This window comes from Eptesicus fuscus, chromosome 2 (genome assembly GCF_027574615.1).
Source record: "Eptesicus fuscus isolate TK198812 chromosome 2, DD_ASM_mEF_20220401, whole genome shotgun sequence".
NCBI classification, from domain to species: domain Eukaryota; kingdom Metazoa; phylum Chordata; class Mammalia; order Chiroptera; family Vespertilionidae; genus Eptesicus; species Eptesicus fuscus.
In genome coordinates, this window is record NC_072474.1 from 94,259,497 (window position 1) to 94,284,681 (window position 25,185).

General features: G+C 44.8%; 1 pseudogene; it reads right to left on the reverse strand.

Annotated features, from left to right (window-relative positions):
- Positions 1-2,700: 2,700 nt before the first annotated feature.
- Positions 2,701-25,185, reverse strand: part of LOC114231032 (cell cycle checkpoint protein RAD1-like) — a 123,071-nt pseudogene continuing 100,586 nt past the window's right edge.

The window sequence follows — 25,185 nt, forward strand, 5'->3', positions numbered from 1 at the left end:
ATTTTATATAATAAAAAAGCCTAATATGCTAAGTGTCCAGTCAACTGGTCGACCATTCAACCAATCAAAGCATAATATGCTAATGATGTGCTAAGATGCTCAACCGCTTGCTATGACATGCACTGACCACCAGGGGGCAGACATTCTGACCAGTAGGTTAGCTTGCTGCTAGGGTCCAGTCAATTGGGACTGAGTGAGATGGGACTGAGTGAGACAGGCCAGACACGCCCTGGAGCCCTCCTGTGATCTCTCCCCGCTGGCTAACCTCCCGTGTCCCTCCCCGGCCCCAATAGTGCACCATGGGGTCCCTCTGCCTGGCCTGCACCCTCTCGCAATCTGGGACCCCTTGGGTGATGTTGGAGAGCTGGTTTCAGCCAGATCCTCCCGGCCAGGCTGAGGGACCCCACTGGTGCATGAATTCGTGCACTGGGCCTCTAGTTATTTATATTCTCCCACCTCCTGTCAACTTCCTTCTCTAGTCATTTCCTGGAACCAGAGAATTCAGCATTTCTGGTTGCCTGATAGTTTTATCTGTTGCCTTTTTACTTTATGTTCAACTTATTTTGATTAACCTTGGAAACTTCTAGTGTGCCCTCAACTTCATCCTCTTTCCTCTTTCTGATTCATTTCTGTTGTTTTCCTAATTAAATTATTTTAAAAATATCCATTTGCTTCTCCTTTCTTCTATTATCTTGTATATCTGGAATAATTTCCTTCCTTTTTGCACTGAGGCTTATCATCCTTTAAGGTGCAATGACATCTATGTTTTCTAGTCCAGGAACACTTTCTTGCTTAAGTGAATGTTGAAGCTTCTTAGTTCCCATTCAGTCAGCCAGTCATTCGATGTACTTTAGGACCCCCGTGAGGAACTGGGCACCACTGGACAAAGGATACAGCAGTGAACGAAATGTGGTCCTGGCTGTGGACCATCAGCCAATTACTCAGAGGGGATTGGAGTTGCAGTAGGGGCGAGTTGAACCCTTCTCCCTGACCACGTAGGAGATTCTAGGAGAATGACGGAAAGAATGTTAATGGATCTCTTTCTCCAAAGGTGCATTCTCTGTTACCCTGAAACTTCTACCAGGAGAGGAGCTAGAGTTGCTTTCTGTTTTCCTACAAGCCCTTTAAACATTTCTAGAATCACTGGAAGCTTTCACTGTTACTGCCTATTTCCACAGAAGTGCATGCATTTTATTAGAATAACTGTAACAGCATAACTTCCTCATCCGAAGAATGGGATAACAATAGTACCGACATTATAGGGTTGTTATCAAACGTATGTGAGTCAACCGTAAAAATACTTTGAATACAGCATGGATTTATATGTTTGGTAAGTAAATAAAATAAAGTTTGTTGAAAGATCATGATGGAGTCACAAGAGAATATGATGCTGAGCAGGTGCGCTTTGAGGGGGTGAAGGGAGGGAAGGAAGGAGGCCTGAGGCCTGACGTAGCAGCAAATGAAGCAGGAAGCACTTAAAGAAACTGTGGAGTGGTCAGAGGGAAATTCAAAGATTAACTTTGACTACTTCATAAAATTTATTTATTTACTTATTTATTTATTTAGATCTTGTTCATAGATTTCTTCAAAATGAATACTTTCAAAATAAATCATATAATTATTCAGACTTGTTTAGTGATGACTAAGCTTCAGAAGGTTTGTGAAGAAATTACATAGGAAAGCAACCACTTCAATGCAATTAAATGACTTTTTTTTTTTTAAGTATCCTTTCACACAGTTCCTCAAACTTTGGCATATATCAGAATTTCTGCAGAGTTTATGACAAGTTTCTAGGTGATGCTGATGGTGCTGGTCTGGGCACAACCCTTTAAGAAACACTGCTTTAAGATATATTCTCCAGAATTCAAGTTAATAAGCAATACCCATATGCCTTTGCTTTTTCTCATAGCAAATTGTGGGGGGTGTTTCTCTCTTTTCCGCATCCCGCATGGAAAAGGAAAACAGGTCAGGTTCCTGAGTGGAGGAGCTGGGGATTAAGAAATAAAAGAAAGAAAGAGACAAGACGCAGAAATAGATTTAAAAGCTGGGAGCTGGGTGGGATGCTGTCACTCTGATGGAGGGACAGACACTGTCTGAGCCACGCGGCGCGTTTATTTTTATATCCCAAAAATCAAGGAACACCAAAACTTAGGATCAAAGGAGCTTATTTGCATTCTTAAGTAGGCCCCAGCATTACTGGATTTACATATCTAGACCCGCCCCTGCTGACACCTGGGCTGATATGAAGTCAAGCTGACAACATGTCCAGCCTTCTTGGGGAAGCATGTTCCCAGGGCGTGGCTCTGCCTATTGCCCTGAGTTCAGCTGACAATAATTAAGGAAAATGCCCATGTGCCTTCCCAGGCGGCCCTCTACAGCAAATAAATAAAAGAACATTTCACATATGGCTCTATCAAACTTTAAATTTTCAGCCTTTTGAAATGTCCTACTTAAATAGAATATATAATTTCTTCATCATGGTTCATAATTCCTATGAGTTCAAAAGACAGAACCACAGGATAGTCCAGTACTGGGTCATCTGTGACTACATGAAAACATTGACTTACACAGTGACTTAAGGCACAGGGATCTTGCTCCTGTCTCCTCCATGCCTCTTCTGTTTAGGAAATCCAGTACAAAATCATGAGAATGTGAATGTGACCTATCATGAATGCAGACATAAAATGTCACGGTGCATTGTCATACTCTAGATTCTGAATCAGGAACTTCTTCCTCAGGGCAGCAGTAATACTCTACAAAACATACCTGTCCATCTTCATTTCTAACCATATACTGTAATGAGAGGAAGCCTCGGTTATCTGTCCAAATAGGCACCTTGCACGACAGGACTAATGCCTTTGTAGAGGACTTCAGTAAAGAAATCTGTTGACTTGGGTTTCATTACAATTAGTGGATTCCATCAAATCAGAATCTTTGGGATAGTCAAGGTGGGAGCTTCCTGCATTCCCTAAAGTAGATAACCTGAAATAAGGCTTGCCAGGAGACAATGTGACCTGTAGGACCTCACTTGTCATATCCAATTCAGAAAATGCTTCACGGAGCCCCCCTGACTGGCACGGGACTTGATCCAAAAATAGGTAAGTAGTCTAAAAGGACAGTTAAATTAATTAGGAAAGTAGCAGTCTCTTCCTGAACTTTAAAGTCTTGAAATATTCCAGCCTGAATACAAGCATTTGCTTGCACACACTTTGCGTTTCCCACTGTCACCTGGATTCCATTTTTAGTACTGAAACAGGTGGCCTGTTCTCGGAAATGAACGGCCTTCGGGACAGTGGAGAGATTCCTAATGTTGTCGAGGCTGCCACCACGCTGTAGCCACTCTTGTCTGGGGCCCGTTGGTTGAGGAGGGCATTGTCTACTGCTCCATCAGCGCCAGGGATGCTCAGGCGTGGGCACCTGCTTGCGCGGGACACAAACACCTTCACAGTGGGTTCCAGACGCCTAAGAGCCCTTCCCAGCCAGGTCACCGGGAGGCGAGGTGCAGCTCCCGGGGAAGCGGGGAGGAAGTGGACCAGCTCCCGCCAGTGCTTTCAGATCTCCGGGCCACCTCGGCCCTATAAAAGGTGGGGGAGTTATGAAATCAAACGAAGGACTTGTATGCATGCATATAAGCATAAACAATGGACGCAAAACTCTGGGGGGGGAGGGCATGTGTGGGTGTGGGGTGGGGGGGTAATAGTAAGATATGTACACATATAATACCTCAATAAAAATATTAAAAAAAAATTTATTTTAAATATGGCCTCCTGTACTTCTTAAATTCTGAGTTCCGGATTCCAATCAATGGTTTCCAAACTCTTGAAGCGAGAAACCCAGTATAAGAGTACTTAGCTGAAAAATAAGGTATCGAGTGGATGCATTTGTACCGCTGTGTAACAAATCACCACAGGCTTACTGATTTAAAACAACACTCATTGGCTACCTCACGGTTTATATAGGTCAGGAGCCTGGGCACATCCAGCCTGGGTCTTTTATAAGTCTGTCTGCCAGAGCTGGGTTCTCCTCTGGAGGCTCAAATGGGGAGAGGCGTGCTTCCAAGTTCATCCCACTTGTTGGCATTGTTCATTTTCTTGCAGCTGCAGGACTCATAGAAGCTTGCTTCTTTAAAACCAGCAAGGAGAGTCAGACTCTGGAGTGATCTGCGATCAAGACAGAGTCTTATGTAATGTAATGTGATCACGGGAGTTACATCCCAATCACTTTGCCATATTGTATTGGTTAGAAGCAAGTCACAGGTCTTAACTACACTCAAGGAAACAAAATTACACAAGGGCATGAACACCAAAAGCAAAGGCTCATGGGAGCCACCTTCCAGTTTGTTTGTCACAGTCAACAACTTCGAACTCTCTCTTCTTAAAGTACTTTCCACATGAGTAATCAAGGAAGCCGAAGACCTGGGAAAATGTAAAATATGAAACTCATTGACCTAAAAATATTCATTCCATGTCTCTTGTTTCAGCTGGGGGTGGATCGCACGGCATTCTGTAAACAATCCTTGGCCCAAGATAAATGTGGCATCTTCAAAGGTGTGCCTTGGAGCATGTATTTTATGCTTTCCTGGGGATTCAGTTCTGCATCCTTATGACTAAGTTATTTTCACCCAATTTTGTCTTGTGGAATGAGGTGGCTTGTTCCCAAACCCATGTCATGACGACCACAGTTGAGACATTTTCCATGTGAAGCTGTGCTAGCTATTCTTATGTCTCTAATTACTATGTCTCCCCCAAGACCTAGCATGAGTCTCCACAGCCCCATGAAAATTTTAAAAATAAAAAAGGAAGGCACGAGTTAAAATGTTCTTTAAAAAAGTAATGTAAGTCATGTTATTAAAAATGAGTACTAAAAGAGTTCCCTGTTGATGTTGCATTTTTATCTTCCTTTTTAAACCTCTAAGGAGAGTTTATGTTTTATATTCCACACCTTCTCTTTACTCCAATTAATTATTGCCTTCATTATAAAACAGCTGTGATACATTTTCTTAAGAAAATGTTATGCATTTAATGTATGTTCTTACCAGTGCTCATAAATAGCATCATTTGAGATTGCATGAAAACCTTCAAGAGGAGGGATAGAAAGGGGAGGGGAGAGGGGCGAGGGGAAGGGAGGGAGAAGGGGGGAAAGGGAGAGGGAGGTAGAAGATTCCTCTTAGAGTACTTAATCCTTAGCCCCCTTTTCTTCCTCCACTGGTTCCCTTCCTAGACCTACATTTAGAGAAAAACCATGATAGTCCATGGGAGACTATAATAAACCAGGGGCCCAGTGCATGAATTTGTGCACCTTGAAATGAACTGTGGGCCGTGAGGCTGTGGTGGGTACAGGGGCGGGTCTTGACCCATCCTCTGTGTCCCCACCCAGCCCCTCCTGCTGCAGCCCCTTGTCCTCTGTCTGCTGGCACCCCTGCTCCTGCTGCCGCCACTCCCATGTGCTGACGGTGCCGGCCTCGCTCGCACCCTCTGATGGTGTAGAGCAATTGGGGCCAGCACTAGCAGTGGGTGTGAGCAGAGCCAGCGCCGTCAGTGGGTGCAAGCAGCAGTTGCTGCCCTAATCACCCCTCAGGAGCAGGGGGAGGTAGAGAAGCCCTCAGGGGTGATCAGGGCCGGCAGCCACCGCTTGCACCCACTGATGGTGCCAAGTGATTGGGGCCAGCGCTGGCAGCAGGTGCAAACTCTGGGTGGGACCACAGCATGCAGGAGCAAAGAATTTTAGTAACCACCAGAGCTCGCCCTGATGACAGTGACCAGCGCCCCGACTTGGTCTGGCAACCCTGCTCACCTGCTCTACCATCCCACCACGGCTGATGCCTGCCATGTTCCACGCGCACCCCCTGGTGGTCAGCACACATCATAGAGACTGGTTGTTCGGTTGTTCCACTGTTCGGTCTATTTGCATATTAGGGTTTTATATATATACTAGAGGCCCGGTGCATGAAATTCGTGCATGGGGGTGTGTCCCTCAGCCCAGCCTGCACCCTCTCCAATCTGGGACCCCTCAAGGGATGTCTGACTGCCCGTTTAGGCCCGATCCCTCTCACAATCCAAGACTGCTGGCTCCCAACTGCTTGCCTGCCTGTCTTCCTGATTGCCCCTAACTGCTTCTGCCTGCCAGCCTTATCACCCCCTAACCACTCCCCTGCCAGCATGATTGCCCCTAACTACCCTCCCCTGCAGGCCTGGTCACCTCTAATGGCCCTCCCCTGCAGGCCCGGTCATTCCCAACTTCCCTCCTTTGCTGGCCTGGTCACCCCTAACTGCCCTCCCCTGCAGGCTTGATCATCCCCAACTGCCCTCCCTTGCAGGTCTGGTCCCTCCCAACTGCCCTCCCCTGCTGGCCTGATTGCCCACAACTGCCCTCCATTGCAGGCCTGGTCCCTCCCAACTGCCCTCCCCTGCTGGCCATCTTGTGGTGGCCATCTTGTGTCCACATGGAGGCAGCCATCTTGTGTGTTGGAGTGACGGTCAATTTGCATATTACTCTTTTATTAGATAGGATTAGAGGCTCGATGCATGAAAATTCATGCACTGGAGGGGGTGGGGTCCCTCAGCCCAGCCTTCCTCCTCTCACAGTCCGGGAGCCCTCAGGGGCAGGAGGCAACCCAGCAATCAGGGGAAGGCGACACCCCCATCACACCTCTGCTGCTGCCACTGCCGGCAGCGCAAGCCTCGGCCATCCCTGGTTACCTGAGCCTCAGGTGGCCCTGGGCAGCTGGGAAGCTGCCATCCAAGGCTTGCCTGCACCTCAGGCATCATCTGGACAGCCAGCATCTGAGGCTTGCCTATGCCTTGGGCCAGCCCTGGGCGGCTGGGCAGCCACCATCCTAAGCTTGCCTGCACCTTGGCATGGCCCTGGGCCACTGGGCAGCTGACATCCAAGGCTTGCCTGCACCTCGGGCCAGATCTGGGCAGCTGGGGACTGAGGGGACTGGGCGACTCTGGAGGCAGGTGTGCAGAGGGGCTGGGCCCGCCTGGGGGAAGGCCTGGCCGTGCCATACACCTGCACCCTGGGAGGGCTGAGGGAACTGGGTGCTGCCATCTTGTGACTGTGGGCGCCACCATCTTTGAGGGTGCGGCAGTCCATTAGAATAGTCCCTCCTTATTGGCTGTGGGCACCGCCATCTTTGTGAGGGTGTAATGGTCAATTAGCATATTCCCTCTTTATTAGATAGGACTAGAGGCCTGGTGCACAAAATTTGTGCACGGTGAATTTCATGCACCGGGCCTCTAGTATATATATAAAACCCTAATATGCAAATAGACCGAACAGTGGAACAACCGAACAACCAGTCTCTATGACCACAAGATGGCCAGCAGGGGAGGGCAGTTGGGAGGGAACAGGCCTGCAATGGAGGGCAGTTGTGGGCAATCAGGCCAGCAGGGGAGGGCAGTTGGGAGGGACCAGACCTGCAAGGGAGGGCAGTTGGGGATGATCAAGCCTGCAGGGGAGGGCAGTTAGGGGTGACCAGGCTGGCCTGCACCCTATCCAATCTGGGACCCCTCGGGGGATGTCCAACTGCCAGTTTAGGCCTGATCCCGGGAATCGGGCCTAAACTGGCAGTCAGACATCCCTCTCACAATCCAGGACTGCTGGCTCCTAACTGCTCACCTGCCTACCTGCCTGATCACCCCTAACTGCCCCCCTTGCCAGTCTGATCACCCTTAACTGCCTCTGCCTGCTAGCCTGGTTGCCCCCAACTGCCCCCAACCCCCGTCGGCCTGGTCGCCCCACGCAGCCTGCTGTTCAGTCATTTGGTCATCCTTCACTAACACCCCTGCTGGCCTGGTCACCCCATGCAGCCTGCTGTTCAGTCATTTGGTCGTCCCTCACTAACCCCGCTGCCAGCCTTGTTGCCCCACACAGCCTGCTGTTTGGTCGTTACTGTTACTGTGATGGCATCCTGAACAATTTACATGTTCCTCTATTATTAGTATAGATCGATGACTGGCAAGGACTGTAAGCTTCAGTTATTCAGTGAACACTGTAGACATTTCTGTAAGGCTTGACTTCTACTAACTGCTTCATTAATCCAAATATTCCTTCAAAGGGAACAAAAGTTAAGTTTTGTGTGTGTAGGGAAGAGGGTGATGGGGGATCACTGTTTAATGTGTGGGATTCAGAGCCTCCTCCTCCCCTCCCTGCTTAGCTTTTTGCCCTGCCCCCATCCTCTAAGGAAAGGTGAAGCTTTGTAGTCAAGTGGACAGAGAGGCTCACAGGAAAGTAGAAGGACATTCCCCACAGGCCTGGGTCAGGAGAGTGGATCTGGCCAGAGACTGGGTTTGGCAGATTGAGCTCTTCATTGATAGGGGAGATGAAAGAGGAACTGAGGGAAACAGAATGCCCTTAGATAAAGGGTTTGGGGGGGGGGGGGGGATAGGAATTGGGTGGGTGGGGTTGAAGCTAGAGAATAGGGCAGGGGACTTTAATAACTGTTGCTCCACACTTTCTATTGGACTTCTTAAATGTTAGCGGAAATTGTTAATAAAGACTAATGTTCCTGTGTAGGCTGGATTTACATCACTCTGATCATCCCTAAGCATGTGCTATTATATATAAGCACTAGAGGCCCGGTGCATGAAAATTCCCTCAGCCCGGCCTGCCCCCTCTCACAGTCCAGGAGCCCTCAGGGGTGGAGGTGACCCGGTGATCAGGGGAAGGTGATGCCCCCATCACACCTTTGCTGCTGCCATTGCCAGCAGCGCAAGCCTCGGCCAGACCTGGTTACCTAAGCTTCAGGCGGCCCTGGGTGGCTGGGCAGCCTGCCACCCCCCAGGCGGGGCTGAAAGGATTGGGAGACTCTGGTGGGGCTGAGGGGACTGGGTGCCGCCATCTTGTGGCTATGGGTGCTACCATCTTTGTGACGGTATGACAGTCAATTTGCATATTCCCTCCTTATTAGATAGTATGTTTTATTATGACATCTCCTCCCCCAGCATGTATTTCCTAGGGCTGCCACAACTAACGCACCACAGACTGACTGTGTGACTTAAAACAACAGCAATGTATTCTCTCACTATCTGGGTGCTAGATGCCCAAAAGCAAGGAGTCAGCAGGGCCACACCCTGTCTGAAACTGTAGGGGAACCCTTCCTTGTCTCTTCCTAGCTTCTGATGGTTGCTGGCAATACTCGGTGTTCTGTGGCTTGCAGATACATCATTTCCATTCTTTGCTTCTGCCATCATATGTGTTCTTCGTGTGTGTGTGTGTGTGTGTGTGTGTGTGTGTGTGTGTTCCGTGTGTCATTACCTTTTATTATGAGGACACCAGCCATGTTGGTTTAGGGAGTACTAATTCAGTATGACCACATCTTAACTAATTACATCTGCAAAGACCCTATTTTCAAATAAAAGTGTATTCTGAGGTTCTGGGTGAACCTAAATTTAGGGAGGGGACATTATTCAACCCAGTACAAAACACAACAGAGAAATTCACACAATTTAATTAAAATGATTAACTAATTAAATTTAGTATTTATGCTCCAGTTAGTTAGGCTGGGAAACAAAACCAGTGAAATTTTGCTTGGGGAAGGAATTGATGTGAAACTGTCAACTTCTCTAGTCCTTTCCTGCCAGCAGACCACACCTCAAGCAATGTGCTGTACTTTTCTGCTGACCTTATTCTCCAAACCACCCTTCCCCTACACATCCCCCACACATGCACACACACACCACCACTAGCAGGAGAAGGGAGACTCCGGTGCCTGTGTACACACGCCACCCCCAGCACCTACAGACGCAGCACTTGGCTCCCTCTGTTTTGGAGACGCAGGACTAGCCCCATCAGCAACCAACCTGACACAGAGGGAGGGTCTCTCTGAAAAGCATGGATCTCAGGTTTGGCCAGAAGCAGTGCTGAGGACTGGAACACCAGGGGCCACTGGGCTATCTTGTTGTGAGGGCACAGGAAGATGGAATGGGTACAATGACATTGGAATACTGCTTCAGTATTTGATACCCCACCCTTTTAGCTAAGAAGGTCTTATAGGACCCTCATTCACCAAGAGCCAGAAGATGTCTTGGACCATATTTTGCCTGAGCAAGGGTCTGTGTGATTCAGGTCAGGTAGGGTCCAGCCTCAGATTTACTCACACCAGGCTTACATGTGCAAAGAGAACTTTCTACAACTGACCCAATTTTCCCTGACCTCTATACCACTGACTAATGAGGGGTGCAGGTAGGACTGAATTTTAGTCCAATCTGCAAGACTCAGGCAATTCCAGTAAGCTGTCTCTTTTGAATGAGTCAGTTTTTCCAATTTGCATCACTCTCCTTGTTTCTCTCCAAGATGGTATCTGGGCATGTGGAAAGCTTTGGGCCATTGTGGGAGAGAGGGAGGCCCCTGGAGTTATGCTGCTGCACAGCTCCGAGCCAGCTGATGTCTGTGAGGGTGGCTAGGCCGCTATTAGCCCAGACTGTTTGGAGGAAGTGCACTGCTGAAGTGTGCAGCTGGGCCACTTCTAGTCTGTTCTCTCCTTCCTTGGATAAGGCTCAAGTCCTTCCTGCTGACTCAGCGTCACCACAACCACCAGCACTGGCACTCTAGCTAGGACTTCCTCTCAGGCCCCAGCTTGGTGGAGGGGTCCACCTCATGTCCCAGCATGGACACTACCCCCTCAAGGGCCAGGGTGCAGGTACTGGGGACCCTCAAGGAGAGAGAGGCTTATCGCTCTAGTTCTCCCATTTTGAGCAATGCTACCTGTCTTTAATTACTTATTCTCAGCTATGTCCTCTGCCCAGGACCAGGGCAGGAGCCTGAAAATGATGAAAAGAAATAATTCATTGCCACACTGCCCGGGATAGCTCTACTCTCTGAACCATGAGGGAGGGCAGAGACTGGTCATGGAGTAAGGGCTTATGTAGAAAGGAGAACAGCAAGAATCCTGAGAAAAGGTCATTGTATCTCCAACCCACTCTCAATATTTCTGTTGAAGAATGTAGTTCATAATATTGGGGGTGAGGTGAGGGCAAAGTATGACAAATCAGGAAGTAATCATTAAGCTCTAGACCAGTGCTACCCAATAGAGAGCAATGATAGACATCTGTACCTGCACCGTCCACTATAGTAGCCATGAGCCACGTGTGGCTTTTGAGCGCTTCAATGTGACTAGTGCTACTATGAATTGGAATTTTTAATTTAATTTTAATTAATTTAAAGTTACATTTAAATAGCCACCTATAGCTAGGGCAGTCCAGCTCTATACCTTAATTTTTATGTGTCCCAAACCCCTTCGATACTCTGGTCAAGCCCATGGACCCCTCTCAGACTAGCATTTAAAATCTATAGGATTACAATAGAAACCAATCAATTTAGTATTTCTATTTTCTTTAGTCTTTAATTAAAATTACTTAATTCTTAAAATTTTTGATGTAGTACTCTATGTACTTCTTTACTAATGTATTAGATATCAACTTAGCAATGAGCCTAATTTTGAAGAGAGATGAAAATAAGCAATATTTTGAGATATCTGATACAATGTAATATGATTTGAAAATATCTATGATTTCTATTGATGATAAAGTCACATGTACTCCTAATACGACTACAGTTTGGATTCAGTTAGGAGTTTGTGAAAATAAGCATGCACACTTTTTCCCATCCAAGTTCACAAACCTGTTGGGGAGACATGGAGCCAGGCTAAAAACTCCCGCTCTAGACTTATGTAAACAAGACAGGCTGATGAGTAAGGTTAATGCATGCAAGAAGTATTCATGGAATGTCTAGCACCTGCCAGGTACTATTCTAGACACTGGGTTGCAGTTGTGAATGAGACAGACAAAGTAGGAATTTTCAACAAGTTTATATTTCAGTGGAGGAGGGAAACGAAGAGTCAATAATCAGGTAATTTCAGGTGGTAGTATAAATACTATGCAGAAAGTGTAATAGAGTGATAGTGACTCCGAGGAATTGTGACTCTTTTAGATGGGGTGATCAGCAAGGTCACTTGAGAAAGTGACTTTGAGTTGAGGCTTGAATGAAAGGATCCAGCCATGCAAAATCGGGAGACCTAGAGCTAAACGAGGTTCCTGTGATTGGCACCGTGTAATCAACACAAGTGAGCACCACAGAATCAAGATCAGAGTGGGGAAGGCCCAAGTCAGTGCTGGAATTTGTGGAGTCTTCATCTGAGGTGTCAGGGAACTTTGATTTTATTTTAAGTCCACTTGGAGTAGAAGGTGGATTAAGTGACCCTGTTGGTGAAGAATGGATTAAAAAGGAAAGTGGGAGCGGGGAGTTCATGCAGGAGGCTGCTTTAGTCATTCAAGTGCAAAGTGATGGTGGCTGGTGACTGTGGATATTGTCATGATTCAGATAAAGAAAAGTGAATGAATCCAGGACATATTTCCAGAGAGGACTGAGAAACTATAATTAAGGAGCATGAAGGAAAAAAACAGTCTTAGAATGACTCAGGGCAATGTGATTTGCTGAGATGGGAGAGTGGTCTTGGAGATAGATTTGAGTCAGAATCAAGACATATTTTAGTTTTATTACTGCCCTTTAGGTATTAAAAAGGAGAGGTTTGGATAGATGAATCTGAAGTTCAGCGGAGAAATTAAGACTAGTAGTATAAATGCTGGATTCACCATCACAGAGATGGTATTTAGGCCTTGGGATTGTGTGAGATAAACCAAGAGCAGTGTTTGCACAGAAAAGAAAGGCCTGGTTCTGAACCATAAGGAGATTGAGAATTTACGAATTACATTTTGATTAGTTATTGTGCACTTTTTTGGTCTGTACTTTCAGGTTGGTATGTGCTTCCAAAGGCAGTGAAGTCCCTCTGCTGATCTGGTAAAATAGGGTTTAACTGTGAGTTAAGATGATGACCTCACAAAGGCTCCCGATAAAATACAATTGGGCTATTTGCGAGGACCCATTCCCATACAGTCCCATCACTAGCATCGCAATGATGCTTCCAGGGGGCATTCACCATTCTCTCTCCCAATGGTGGGTCCAGCATTGAAAGAATCCCCACTTTGTGAGTTCCCCCTTCCTTTACTGATCTCCTAGGCTAGAGGCAGATGATCTGGTCTCTGGCAATCAGATTCACTTACCCCAGACTTCAAGCCGAAAGCTAGAATGGCAGAGCAGCAGATACTGAATCCAATCCATTCTGGAGAAGGTAGTGGCAACCCCATTCACTCCAGAGTCAGGAGTGGCAGAGGCCGCAGCAGTCACATGCAGCGTCCTAACAGTGTCAGTGACACACACGGAAGTGTCTCTGTGCACGGTGAAGCAGGAGCGTCTCCACTGGAGTGTCTATGGAGTCACCTGGAGCTTTCTTTCTTAGAATCCATTCTCCACACCACCCTTGCTGGCCTTCTTGGAGCACCTATTCTCCTTTAATAAATTCCTTTCTGCTAAGCCAGTGTTGATGTTTAGGTTTCCCAGGAAACAGACAGATAGGGATTTATGTGCAGGAAGTTTGGGGGCAGAGCGGCTTCAGAATCAACATCCGTGAGGGGTGAGGAATGCAGGAGAAGGCAGAGGAAGAGCTTGAACTTGGATGCAGGTGCAGTAGAACCTGCATCTGATCCCATGGGGAGCGCTGGAGCTGGGGGGCCCTTCAGAGTTGCCCTTAATTGAGACAAGGGAGCTGGTTTTTTTCTACCCCCCCCATTCTCCCCATTGCCCAGTTATTGGGCAAAGGCCACCCAAAGGAGGGGGCATGTCCTTGGACAAGGTGACTCTCACATTGAAAGACATTCCTGGCCAGGGATGCAGTGAAAGCTGTCAGCCACCAGTACTCCAAATCTCTGCAACAAGCTTTGCAAGGGGCAAATCCATCATTCCCCCCCACCCCGGAATCTACCTAATAAAAGAGTAACATGCTAATTGACCATACCTTTACAACGTCCACCAGCCAATCAGGAGTGAGTATGCAAATTAACCCAACAAAGCTGGCAGGTTAATTTGCATACAAAGGCCCCGAGCGGCCAGGGACGGGGCAGGACGCAGGTGTTTCGCACCATCCCAGCCACTCTGGGCCTCTGGGCAGCGTGGGAAGGTGGAAAGGTGGCTTCTGGCCAGAGTGGCCTTTCCGCTCTGGCCAAAGCGAAGGAGGTGCCCACAGCCAGGAGAAGGAAGGCCCATTCTTGCATGAATCTTCATGCATCAGGCCTCTATTCTAATAATAATCTCCTTATCTTTTTTTCACAATTCAAATGAAAACTGAGGCTCAGAAATATTAAATGACTGTTAGAAAGTGCTGAGAGTGAAACTCACACTCTAGTCTTAAGATTCCAAATGGTGTTTCTGTGCCTGCCCTCTATCAAATGTTGCAGAGAATAAACACACCCTCAAGAATAGACAAGCTACACAAGAGCCAGAGGAAAGCCGGGCCAGTCTTAAGATTATGAAGCACATCACTTTTGGAACTTTTCTCGCGAACGCTTAAAGTTAGCTAGGATTTGGGACAATGGACCCACCATTTGTGAATGAATCTTACTCTATATTCTTGTGCACAAAAGGCCTCAAAACAAGGACCAAAGCCCCAAGCTCGATAATACCTGTTGACATGAGGCCTATATTCCTACCTTCACTTATGTTCCCTTCAGATTCTGGTGGGATTTGAGTCTGCCAGTGAAATGCACTTTCATGGTATTTGGAAGACAGAGTGAGGTGGAGACTGTTTTTCTACAACTGGGATGGTGAACAAGCAAGCACCGATGACAAAGGTCAATAGCAGGAGCCAGACTCCATGTCCTCTGCTGGTCACCAGTGACAGGGACAGACGCAACAGGAACAGCAATAGTTTCCTGACCTTTGGTGTGTAGCTACAGTGGTTGGTCCTGAAACCAAAAGGCTAGGAGCTGTGCCCTAATTTCTTCTCCTCCATCCCTTCCAAAAATTGTGTAAGCACTTCATTTCCTGTATTGAGCCAACCTGTTTCTGCTTGAACCACTTACAATGGTTTTCTTTTTTCTGTGCTGAACCTTATAGGGTGCCCCAAGCCTGAAGCCAGAGGCACTGGCTGCTGTCCATCCCCACCCCCATGATACAACCACAACCAGAGATTAACATAGAATGAACCAAGTCCCTGAGAGCAAGAGGACTCCTCCACGAAAACCAGGGCCCATGGGCCAGTTGGGTATTGCTTCTGGAGGTAGAGGGCTGAGAGCTGTGTCTTGCTATCGGATTGCAATACTCAACCTTTCCAACCATGACAGTTGGTCCCAGAATAGACCTATCCTCCACCTTTTTGATCCACTATGTAGAGGCAAGCTTGGAATCCCACCAGCTGGTCAGGACACTTCCTGACCAAGTGCATTGACAAGAGGCTTCTCTGGCAAGCGGATGTGCAGGAGGAGCTCTTGGCCACTGGCAATTGGCCAAGTGTCAGCCAAAGATGGAGGCACCAAAAGCAGAGTGAACAAAAGAAAAGCATTATGGGCCCCGTGAATCCCACCCCCGAAGGATGGAGAGGAGCAGTGAACATTTAGAAATTTAAGCCACTTGGATTCGTAGCTATCAAAAGCAAAATGCCTCCTTTCAAACAAAGCTATCATTGTTAGAGAAGGACAGAGCCAAAGCTGCAAAGCCAAGCCCTGCAAATTCAAGCATGAAGTGCAGAATGCAGAAGATACTCTGAAACTATTGGCTGAATGATGCACAGTGTAAGAAGGGATTAAGATAATGGGCAGCCACCTTCGTGTTTTTTGTGGGTTTTTTTTTTAACCTGGTATAATTTTATTTTTTTGAATTCATTGTTGAAAGTATTAGAAATGTCTCTCCCCTCTCCACCCTCCCGCCATTGCACCTTCAGTGTTGTTGTTTTTAACAAAAATCACTAAAATACCAGTTTCTACTTTCTAAGTCTGTTTCCATGTTCCAGGCAACAGCTGGTCCCACTTTATTGCTGTGGGTACAATGAGTTCTAGTAAATCCTGTGTAATAGTTGTATTCATATGCTCCATCCTTTTAACAATCTTCTTAATTAGGATGCTGTCCTTTTAAGCAAAGCATTTACATAGTTACTTTATTGCATTTGAATACAGTGTTAGCTTCAATAGACTTAATATAATTTTATGGTTTTAAAAAAAAAATGCTTTACAGTGAAGGGAATTTATTTTATCATCAGCAGGGAGTTATTCCCATGGATATTCAAGAGCCATTGCTACAGAGGCTTAAGAAGTTTGTTGAGAAGGAAAGATTCTGAAGATGTAGTACATGGTGGTAGTTCAGCCACTTATAAGCCTAGTTTCCTTGTACTTAATGTTCTTATCTACAAAGTGGGGTCAGTCTCTTCCTTGCCTACGTCATGGAGTCATTGTGAACAACAAATAAAATATTATGCATGAAAGGGCTTTTGCAAAGCATCAGGAGTGAGGTGCATTTCAAGGGCTATTACCCTCCCCATGGAGGCTCCTGACCTCACACCCCATGTGGAGATGGTGGGTGGGATTTAAAGGCACTAGGGTGGACTTGGACTTTCAGGATGCATGAGTGAGAGAGCAGAGAGAACATGGATTGTTTAGAAAAGACGATGGAGGACAAGCAGAGCTGAGAGCCTCAGACATTTGAAGACTGAGGGACAGAGGACAAGTGTGGGGTTAATTGTTAGTTATGGGGACCCACTGATACCAAAGTCCATGCCTCCTTTCCATTATCCTGAGTGCTTTTCCAGTCTCACCCAAACCTCATTCTTACTCGCATCAGTGTTTTGAAAAATCCTCTCTGTACCCCAGAGCACTAGGGTTCCATTTATTGGGGTCAGATGTCCTAATCTCCATTTAAATAGAAATCAAATGAATCTTGGCTGACATCAGGTTTTAGCTACACATGCACAAACAGATCCTTGGCAGTGTAATTCTCAAATCTGAATGGCAAAGATTTATGAAGGAGGCCCTAATGCCTTTGGAATAATACTCCATCACCAGTACTCCATCATAGAACCAAAAGAATATTAGTCACCTTTCAAATAATGGAGTGAAATCCATTGTGTTTTCTATGATACATTCTATAAAAATTCAATTATTTCAAGCCCAGCTGTTTTATCTACTTCTTTTAAATATATCCAAGTCTCAATGTAATCACAAGTATAGAGGCATGGAAGCAATAGTAGTAAAAAGATCACTGTGCGTGGAGTCAGAAAACGTAAGTTTGAATCTAATTCTGAACCTTAGTAGCTGGGGAAGTTTGAACAAGTTATTCTCTCCCTCTGGGCCTCAGTTTGTCAAACTCTTAAAAGGGGAATGATAGCATCTCCTGACAGGGGAAGGATCAACTGAGATAGTGTGGATGAAAGAGCTTGGGGAAAATTAATATCAGGATCTTACTTGATTGATTATGTGTTATAGCCATGGATAAATGTTCTTATTTATTAATATCTCATTGACATTGGAGGACCTCAAATATATTCTTACTTCAAATACCGATCTGCAAACATCTTAGCTTCAAATCAGGGTTGGGAGCTATCCTTTCTTTCTTGGCTTCCCTCCCCTCCTCTCTAGATTTAATATTTAATTTAATTGTGGCCATGCCCTTCTTGGCTGACCTCTCAATTACAGATCAAAGCACAGAGTCCCATTGCCAATTTCAAGTCCATATATAGAGGCTTACCTATACCCCAGTATGATCCTGAGAATCTCAGTCACAGGAACAATACGGGGAAATGTGGAACAGTATGGAAGCTCTGAGAGAATGGAGGAAAGGAAAGGACAAGGGCAAAATGTGAAGGCCAAATGATTTTTCATATCAGTCTTACTGGTCCTGAGAATCCATTTGCCTGTGTAAGTCTAAAACTGAATACCTAGCTATTTATTTTAATCCAGTGGAGGGTGACGGCAATGTTAATCTATTGATAAACCTGGAAGGGGAATAGAAAACAATGTGAAAACATATTTTCTATCAGAGGGAACCTACCACTGGCTAAGTATCTGTTGGGGTTTGTAAGGAACCAATAATTAACACCACTTTTTCTTGCTCATATTCTGAACCAATTGAGAAATAAAACACAAGGTTTAGGCAGGTAGAGAAACCAAGCATCACCTTTATTATTGACAATGCTAATATTAAGCTATTAACTACAAGTAACTGGGCTTCCCAATACTTTCTAATACTTAGTATGAGCATGCCTATATCTACAAGCAAATGGGCTTCCTCCCCTGCAGGCTTAGTCCATGTCTGAGAACAATGGTGATTTATTCTCTCTGCAAGTGGGCTCCCTCCCCAGAGAAAGAGAAGAGGAAGGAGTTCAGGAATGCATTTCCAGCCCCTCCTTTCAAACGCACCCTGAGGAGGAGTAAGGGAAGGAGAGCAGAGAAAATCCAAAAATATGCTTCATATGGCCATCACTTCATATGGATGGAAACATCAGCCCTGAGAAGCATTCCCCTCTAACAGATCAACTATTTTTTCAGCCCCAAAGTGAATTCCTGGAAGAGGAGTTCACTCTGAAACCCACAATAACCGTAAAATTGTGCTTCTTGAAGATGATGACTTGGATGAAACATCCATATTTTAAGAATACTTATATGTTGCAAAATATTTGGCTGTCACACGTTTCATCTCCCTTCTTACAGTGCTTTCTCCTCGAGGTTATCTACTCTGCTAATTATAAAACCACCCATCAACCCGAGTCTTGGAAAACAATAGTTGAAGAGCAGCTGGAAATAGAGAGATGGAGCCATGGATGCTTTCCAGGTCACAGAGTCAACGCTATGAGACACTTTGCAGGATGGCATATTTTTTTGCTCCCTCAGCCTGGATTACTTCTTAGTGTTCCTGAGTCTACTGGCAAGAGTCCTCCTAAAGTCAGGAAAACCATATGAACCCGTCCTGGGTGTAGCCAAAATAAATTGTTAATCATAACAGATGTAGCACCAAAGGGTGTTCCATCCTAGTCAATCTTCTGTTTTATTGCTGTTCCCTTTGGCTTCGGTGAGGATCTTCCAAGAGGACAGGAAGCCCATATGGTACATGCTACATCTCATTATCTGCAGGAGGAGAGAGAACAGTAGGAATGTTCAGGGGATCCAGGTCAGGGTACTCCTCACGTTAATGAGATGTTTGTTGCAGCCCAACTCCAACTATCCCTTCAGGGGATGTAAAGAGTTTGGGGTCCTCCACTATCTCCATTACAGCTTGAGAGTATGAGAACCCATGAAGGTTCAGTTTTCACGGAGTGGGGATGACCAACAATGTATATGCCTGCATGTTTCAAAAATGGTTTCTTTAGATGCAAAATTTGTACAGTTGCTTTCACTGTCTGGTTCCGTGCAATGGCACCAGGCTCACATCGTCTATTTCTCATTTATAAGAGAAAGAAAGAAGCAAATGATAAGCAGAACAGATCAGCAATGACCAAAATCTGTCCTAGGACAGATCACAGTGACACATCTAGATAATCATAATAGACCCTTGGAAAACAGGTTGAACTCCTTTGAATTGAACCTGTGCGGCCTCCACATGCACAGTATTCTACAGCTGTTAAATGAATTTGTTAGAAGGCAATGCGGTTCTTCAATGTTAATTATGGCATAGATCGTTGGTATTTACTAAGGAGAGAAAATGGACTTACATGTTTTAAACAAGAAGGGAATTTTGCCCAGGACTCAGATACTCAGATAAACAAGTCCAGCATCCTTCTTTGAGCCTCCCTTGAACCAAAGTTCAACTGCTTTGTAAAATAAAACACAAAGATTGTTGTGCCGTCATTCCAAAAGCCTGCCAGCTCCTATCCTGGTGGCCCCATCACATTTAGATGTCAGTCTTAATAAAGCAAGTTCTGTTCACCAACCCTCATTTACCACAACTCATTTAAGCAGTGATTTACACATGCTGATTTGTTCCAATTTAGGCAGCTCACTGCTCCTCTGAATTTGGGGATGTGTCTTACCTGAGCGGGGATCATGAGTCCACGTCTAAAGGAGAATCATCATATTAGAACATCTGAAGCTCCATGAAGTCAATCTAAGCTTATTGGAAGGCCCAAAGTTGGAGCTATGACACCAGGAAATGGTTAGCTATTGCATGAGGAGGATCAGAGCCCGAGGGGAAAGGCATGCCAGCAAAACAGTGTGGATCCCACTTTGCTATACTTTCATAAAGAATCTTCTAAATCTGAAGTTTCAGTCCACCAGCTCAGGATCTAGTATCGTGTGTGTGTGTGTGTGTGTGTGTGTGTGTGTGTGTGTGTGTGTGGTGGAGGAGAAGATGGACCTGCCCGGTCAGTGTGGCTCAGCTGTTTGGCAGTCATCTCACGCACCAAAAGTTTGCTGGTTAGATTCCAGTCAGAGCACATGCCCAGCCTGTGGGCTGAGTCCTCGGTAGGGAGTGTGCAGGAAGCAGCCAATCCAGGTTTCACTCTCCCATCTATGTGTGGCTCTCTCTTTCTCCCTCTCCCTTCCTCTCTCTAAAAATCAATAAAAATATTTTTAAATAAAATAAGTGATTAAAAAAACAATAATAATGTCAACTAAGGGATAGGCTACTTTTTATTTATCACTATGTACTGAGTAATTCTCAACAAGGTGAGAGATAAAATACCTTCCCTCAAAAAGTTATGTTATTGGTCTAACTTCTACACACATGCTGCTGTTTAATAATATATAGGTGAGCCTTAAATTTGCACATTTTGTTACCTATCCTTTAGTAAGCATTGTATTCTACATGGAAGTTTCTTTGTAGAATACACAGGGATACCGTTACCTTTTACACACCCGCAAGAGCCACGTACACTGTTCATTTTGAAGGAAAGTTTTTAATGGTTCAGAGTTGTTGCTGCTGAGTTTTGGTGCATTTCTTTCTCCAGTCCCTGTGCTACAAAGTTCATTAAAAGAAAACTTTCACTGTCTGTGTTGCTCTTCTGGCCATTATTATTATTTGTTTCATTTCATGACTATTCCTGAAAATAATTTTGTCCTATAAGGGGGAGGAGGGTAAAAGATTCTGGGTATCAGATATACTAACTAGGTATACCACTGGGTTCTAGGGCTTCTACTCCAAAGAAAAGTACAAAACGTGATTCAGGGGAAATAATGATTTATTTGTGGATGAATACATGAGTGAACAAATTCTGCTTCCTTACACAAAGACTTGAGGTTGCTTTTAAGAAATACCTATAGGAAAATAGCAAAAAGAAACATCAAAACTATAGAAAACAGAGTACAGAGACAGACGAGGGTACAGCAGAGGATACAGACAGACAGGCTGAAAAGTTTTCTATGATTGCTAAAATTACTGCTTTACTTCTTTACCTCTGAGCTTCCCATCCTCAAAGAAAATATTCAAGGGCACACATACCCACTACACCAGGCTATGACAAATGTAATGTACAGGTGACAGAGACAGAAAGAGCGCTGGCTGGAAGGAATCAGCAAGCAAGTGTGTTTCCTGAAGTCCTAAGTGCCATAATTGGTAATCACAGCTATGGATAATTATAGCTTAATTAACGAGTCATTACAGAACAGTGAGACAAATGTTGCTGGGGCTTCATACAGAACAGTCTGCTATGCATAGGAGTTTGGTAACCTGATCGTGGAGTGAGAAGAAACAGAGAAGGGCATGCAAACAAAGGGTGTAGCCTGTGCACAGGTGTAGAGAAATAAAAGGTCATGCCGGTTTAAAAGGTACAAGCACTTCACTGGAATGGAACTTAAAATTCAGGATGAAATAGGACTTAAGCCTGGAGGCAGCATCCAGCTTTTGAATGATGGCAGCGTAGGCCAACTATGGCCCTTTAGCCAAATCTGAATTCTGGACTGTTTTTGTAAATAAAGTTTTATTGGAACACAGCCATGCCCATTCTTTTACATATTGTTTATGGCTGCTTTCTCATTCATCACCAAAGTCGAGCAGTGGTCCCAGACCGCATGGCCAGTCTAAAATATTTACTAGCTGGACCTTTGCAGAAAAAGTCGGCCAACTTCTGATGTAGAACATACTAAGGCGTTTGAATTTTATTTTATAGTTTAAAGGGAAACAGTGAAGGATTTTTAAAAGACAGGAGAACTAGCAGGGTATCCTTGGAAAGCTTACTTCACAAATACTAGTCTCAGTTCCTTAAGGTAAAAATGATTGGGCATGCCTTAAGTTCCTTAAGGTACAAATGATTGAACACACTCACCTCAGGGAGGACAGTTTCAAATTAGAGCTACCTGTAGACAGATCTGCTTTAGGTCAAGAAATGCAACGTCTCCTGTATCCACGGTTTCACTGTTTATGGTTTCAGTTATTTGCCGTCAACTCTGGTCCAAAATTTTCAGAAAGAAACGATTTTAAATTGTGCGCCATAGTGAGTAGCATGTTGGCGTCTCACGCCCATCTGCTCCATCCGGCCCAGGATGTGAGTCATCCCTTTGCCCATCGTCTTTCCACGCTGGATAGTCTACCTGCCCGTAAAGCACTGAGTAGCCTTCTCGTTATCAGATTGACTGTCACACCTCAGTGCATGTGTTCAAGTCACCCTTATTTTACTTAAAAGTGGTCACAAAGCACAAGAGTAGTGACAGTGGCAATCAGATATGCCAGAGAAGCCATAAAGTGCTTCCTTCAAGGGAAAAGGTGGGTATGCAGAGGGAAAAAACATATATACAGGGTCCGTACTATTCATGGTTTCAGGCATCCCCTGGTGTGTCGTGGCGACCTATCCCTGTGGTTAAGGGAAGACTACTGACTTTGTAAGCAGGACAGATTTTAGAGATTCAAACCTTCCCAGATTCTAATCAGGAGCAAGTTGTCTAGCACCGTGGTCGGCAAACTGCGGCTCACGAGCCACATGCGGCTCTTTGGCCCCTTGAGTGTGGCTCTTCCATAAAATACCACGGCCTGGGCAAGTCTATTTTGAAGAAGTGGCGTTAGAAGAAGTTTAAGTTTAAAACATTTGGCTCTCCAAAGAAATTTCAATCGTTGTACTGTTGATATTTGGCTCTGTTGACTAATGAGTTTGCCGACCACTGGTCTAGCAGACTCAGTTGAGACAGGCTTGGGGATGGCTCTGGAGAAGAGTAGCTGAGACATTGTATTTGCTTAGAAGAATCATTTAGGATTCTTAGAAGAATTCTAAACCATGGCATGTGGTTAGGAGCACAGGCTCGGGAGCCAGCTTCCCAGTCAAACCCTGGCTATGGCCACTTACCAGGCATGGACCTTTAGAGGCAAGGCTCAGTTTCCTCATCTGTCAAATGGGGATAATAATAAGGTTGTGGTAAAGATGAATGAATTATACTGTTTCTGTCACACAAGAATCAATCAAGAAATGTTCATCATTTCCACTACCAGAAGCATTCAGATGGAGTTTAACCCTGACTTTATTTATTTATTTTATTGTCTAAAGTTTTCCATATGTCTCCTTTTTCCCCAATTGACCACTCCCCGCCCCCCAGCCATTCCCTCCCCGGGGCAAGCCCCCACTGCCCCAGTGTCTGTGTCCATTGGTTATGCTAATATGCATGCATACAAGTCCTTTGGTTGCTCTCTAAACCCTCCCCCTCCCCTGCCATTTGTCTCTGGATCTATTCTTGTTCATCAAATTATGTTGATCATTATATCCCACATATGAGTGAGATCATGAGATATTTATCTTTCTCTGACTGGCTTATTTCACTTAACATAATGCTCTCCAATTCCATCTATGCTGTTGCAAATAGTAAAAGTTCCTTCTTTTTTATAGCGACATAGTATTCCATTGTGTAGATGTACCATTGTTTTTTAATCCACTCATCTGCTGATGGGCACTTAGGCTGTTTCCAAATCTTAGCTATGGTGAATTGTGCTGCTTTGAATATAGGGGTGCATATATCCTTTCTGATTGGTGTTTCTGTTTTCTTGTGATATATTCCTAGAAGTGAGATTACTGGGTCAAATGGGAGTTCCATTTTTAGTTTTTTGAGGAAACTCCATGCTGTCTTCCACAGTGGCTGCACCAGTCTGCATTCCCACCAGCAGTGCACGAGGGTTCCTTTTTCTCCATATCCTTGCCAGCACTTCTCATTTTTTTTATTTGTTGATGATAGCCATTCTGACAGGTGTGAGATGGTATCTCATTGTTGTTTTGATTTGCATCTCTCAGATGATTAGTGACTTTGAGCATGTTTTCATATGTCTCTGGTCCTTCTGTATGTCCTCTTTCAAAAAGTGTCTATTTAGATCCTTTGCCCATTTTTTTTATTGGATTGTTTATCTTCCTTTTGTTAAGTTGTATGAGTTCTCTGTAAATTTTGGAGATTAAACCCTTATCGGAAATATCATTGGTAAATATGTTCTCTCATGCAGTGGGCTTTCTTGTTGTTTTGTTGATGGTTTCTTTTGCTGTGCAGAAGCTTTTTATTTTGATGTAGTCCCATTTGTTTATCTTCTCCTTAGTCTCCATTGCCCTAGGAGCTGTGTCTATAAAGATATTGTTACGACATGTATCTCCTATTTTGCTGTCTATGGAGTCTTGTAGGATTTTTATGGTTTTCCATCTTACATTCAAGTCCTTTAGCCACTTTGAGTTTGTTTTTGTGTATGGTGTAAGTTGGTCATCTAGTTTCATTTTTTTTGTATGTATCTGTCCAAATTCCCCAGCACCATTTTAACACCTTATTTTAGATATGACATTACATTATATTACATTACTTTATATCATATCTTACCATATTATATGCACATCTGGAAGGAAAATGCCAGCTAGTTGGCAGCTATGGAAACCAGAAGTGGCAACAACTAGCGCCCCTCTCCCACCCAAGAATAGGGGAGAAAACTGATATTTGAGAATAAATTATTAATCTTTTATTTTTGATCCAAAACCCAGCTCCAAGTATTTGTTAGTTAGTTAGTTAGTTAGTTAGTTAGTTAGTTAGTTAGTTATTATAGTCATTTCTTAGGGCTGCCATAAAAATTACCACAAACGGGGTGGCTTAAATCAATGGAAATGTATTCTCTCGAAGTTCAGGAAGCCGGAAGTCTGAAATCAAGATGTTGGGTGGGCCCTTCTCCCTCTAGGGCATGAGGCTCCTGGGGACAATCCTTCCAGGCTTCCTCCTGTTTCCAGTGGCTCCCAGCAATCATTGGCATCCCTTGGCTGTAACTGTGTCACTCCAATCTCTGTCTCTGTCATCACATGACCTTTGCCCTTGGCTACATGTCTCTGTGTCTTCACATGGCCTTCTTATAAGAATACTAGTCATTGGATTTAGGGCCCACCCTGATTTAGTATGATCTCATCGTAAGTTAATGAATTACATATGCAAAGAC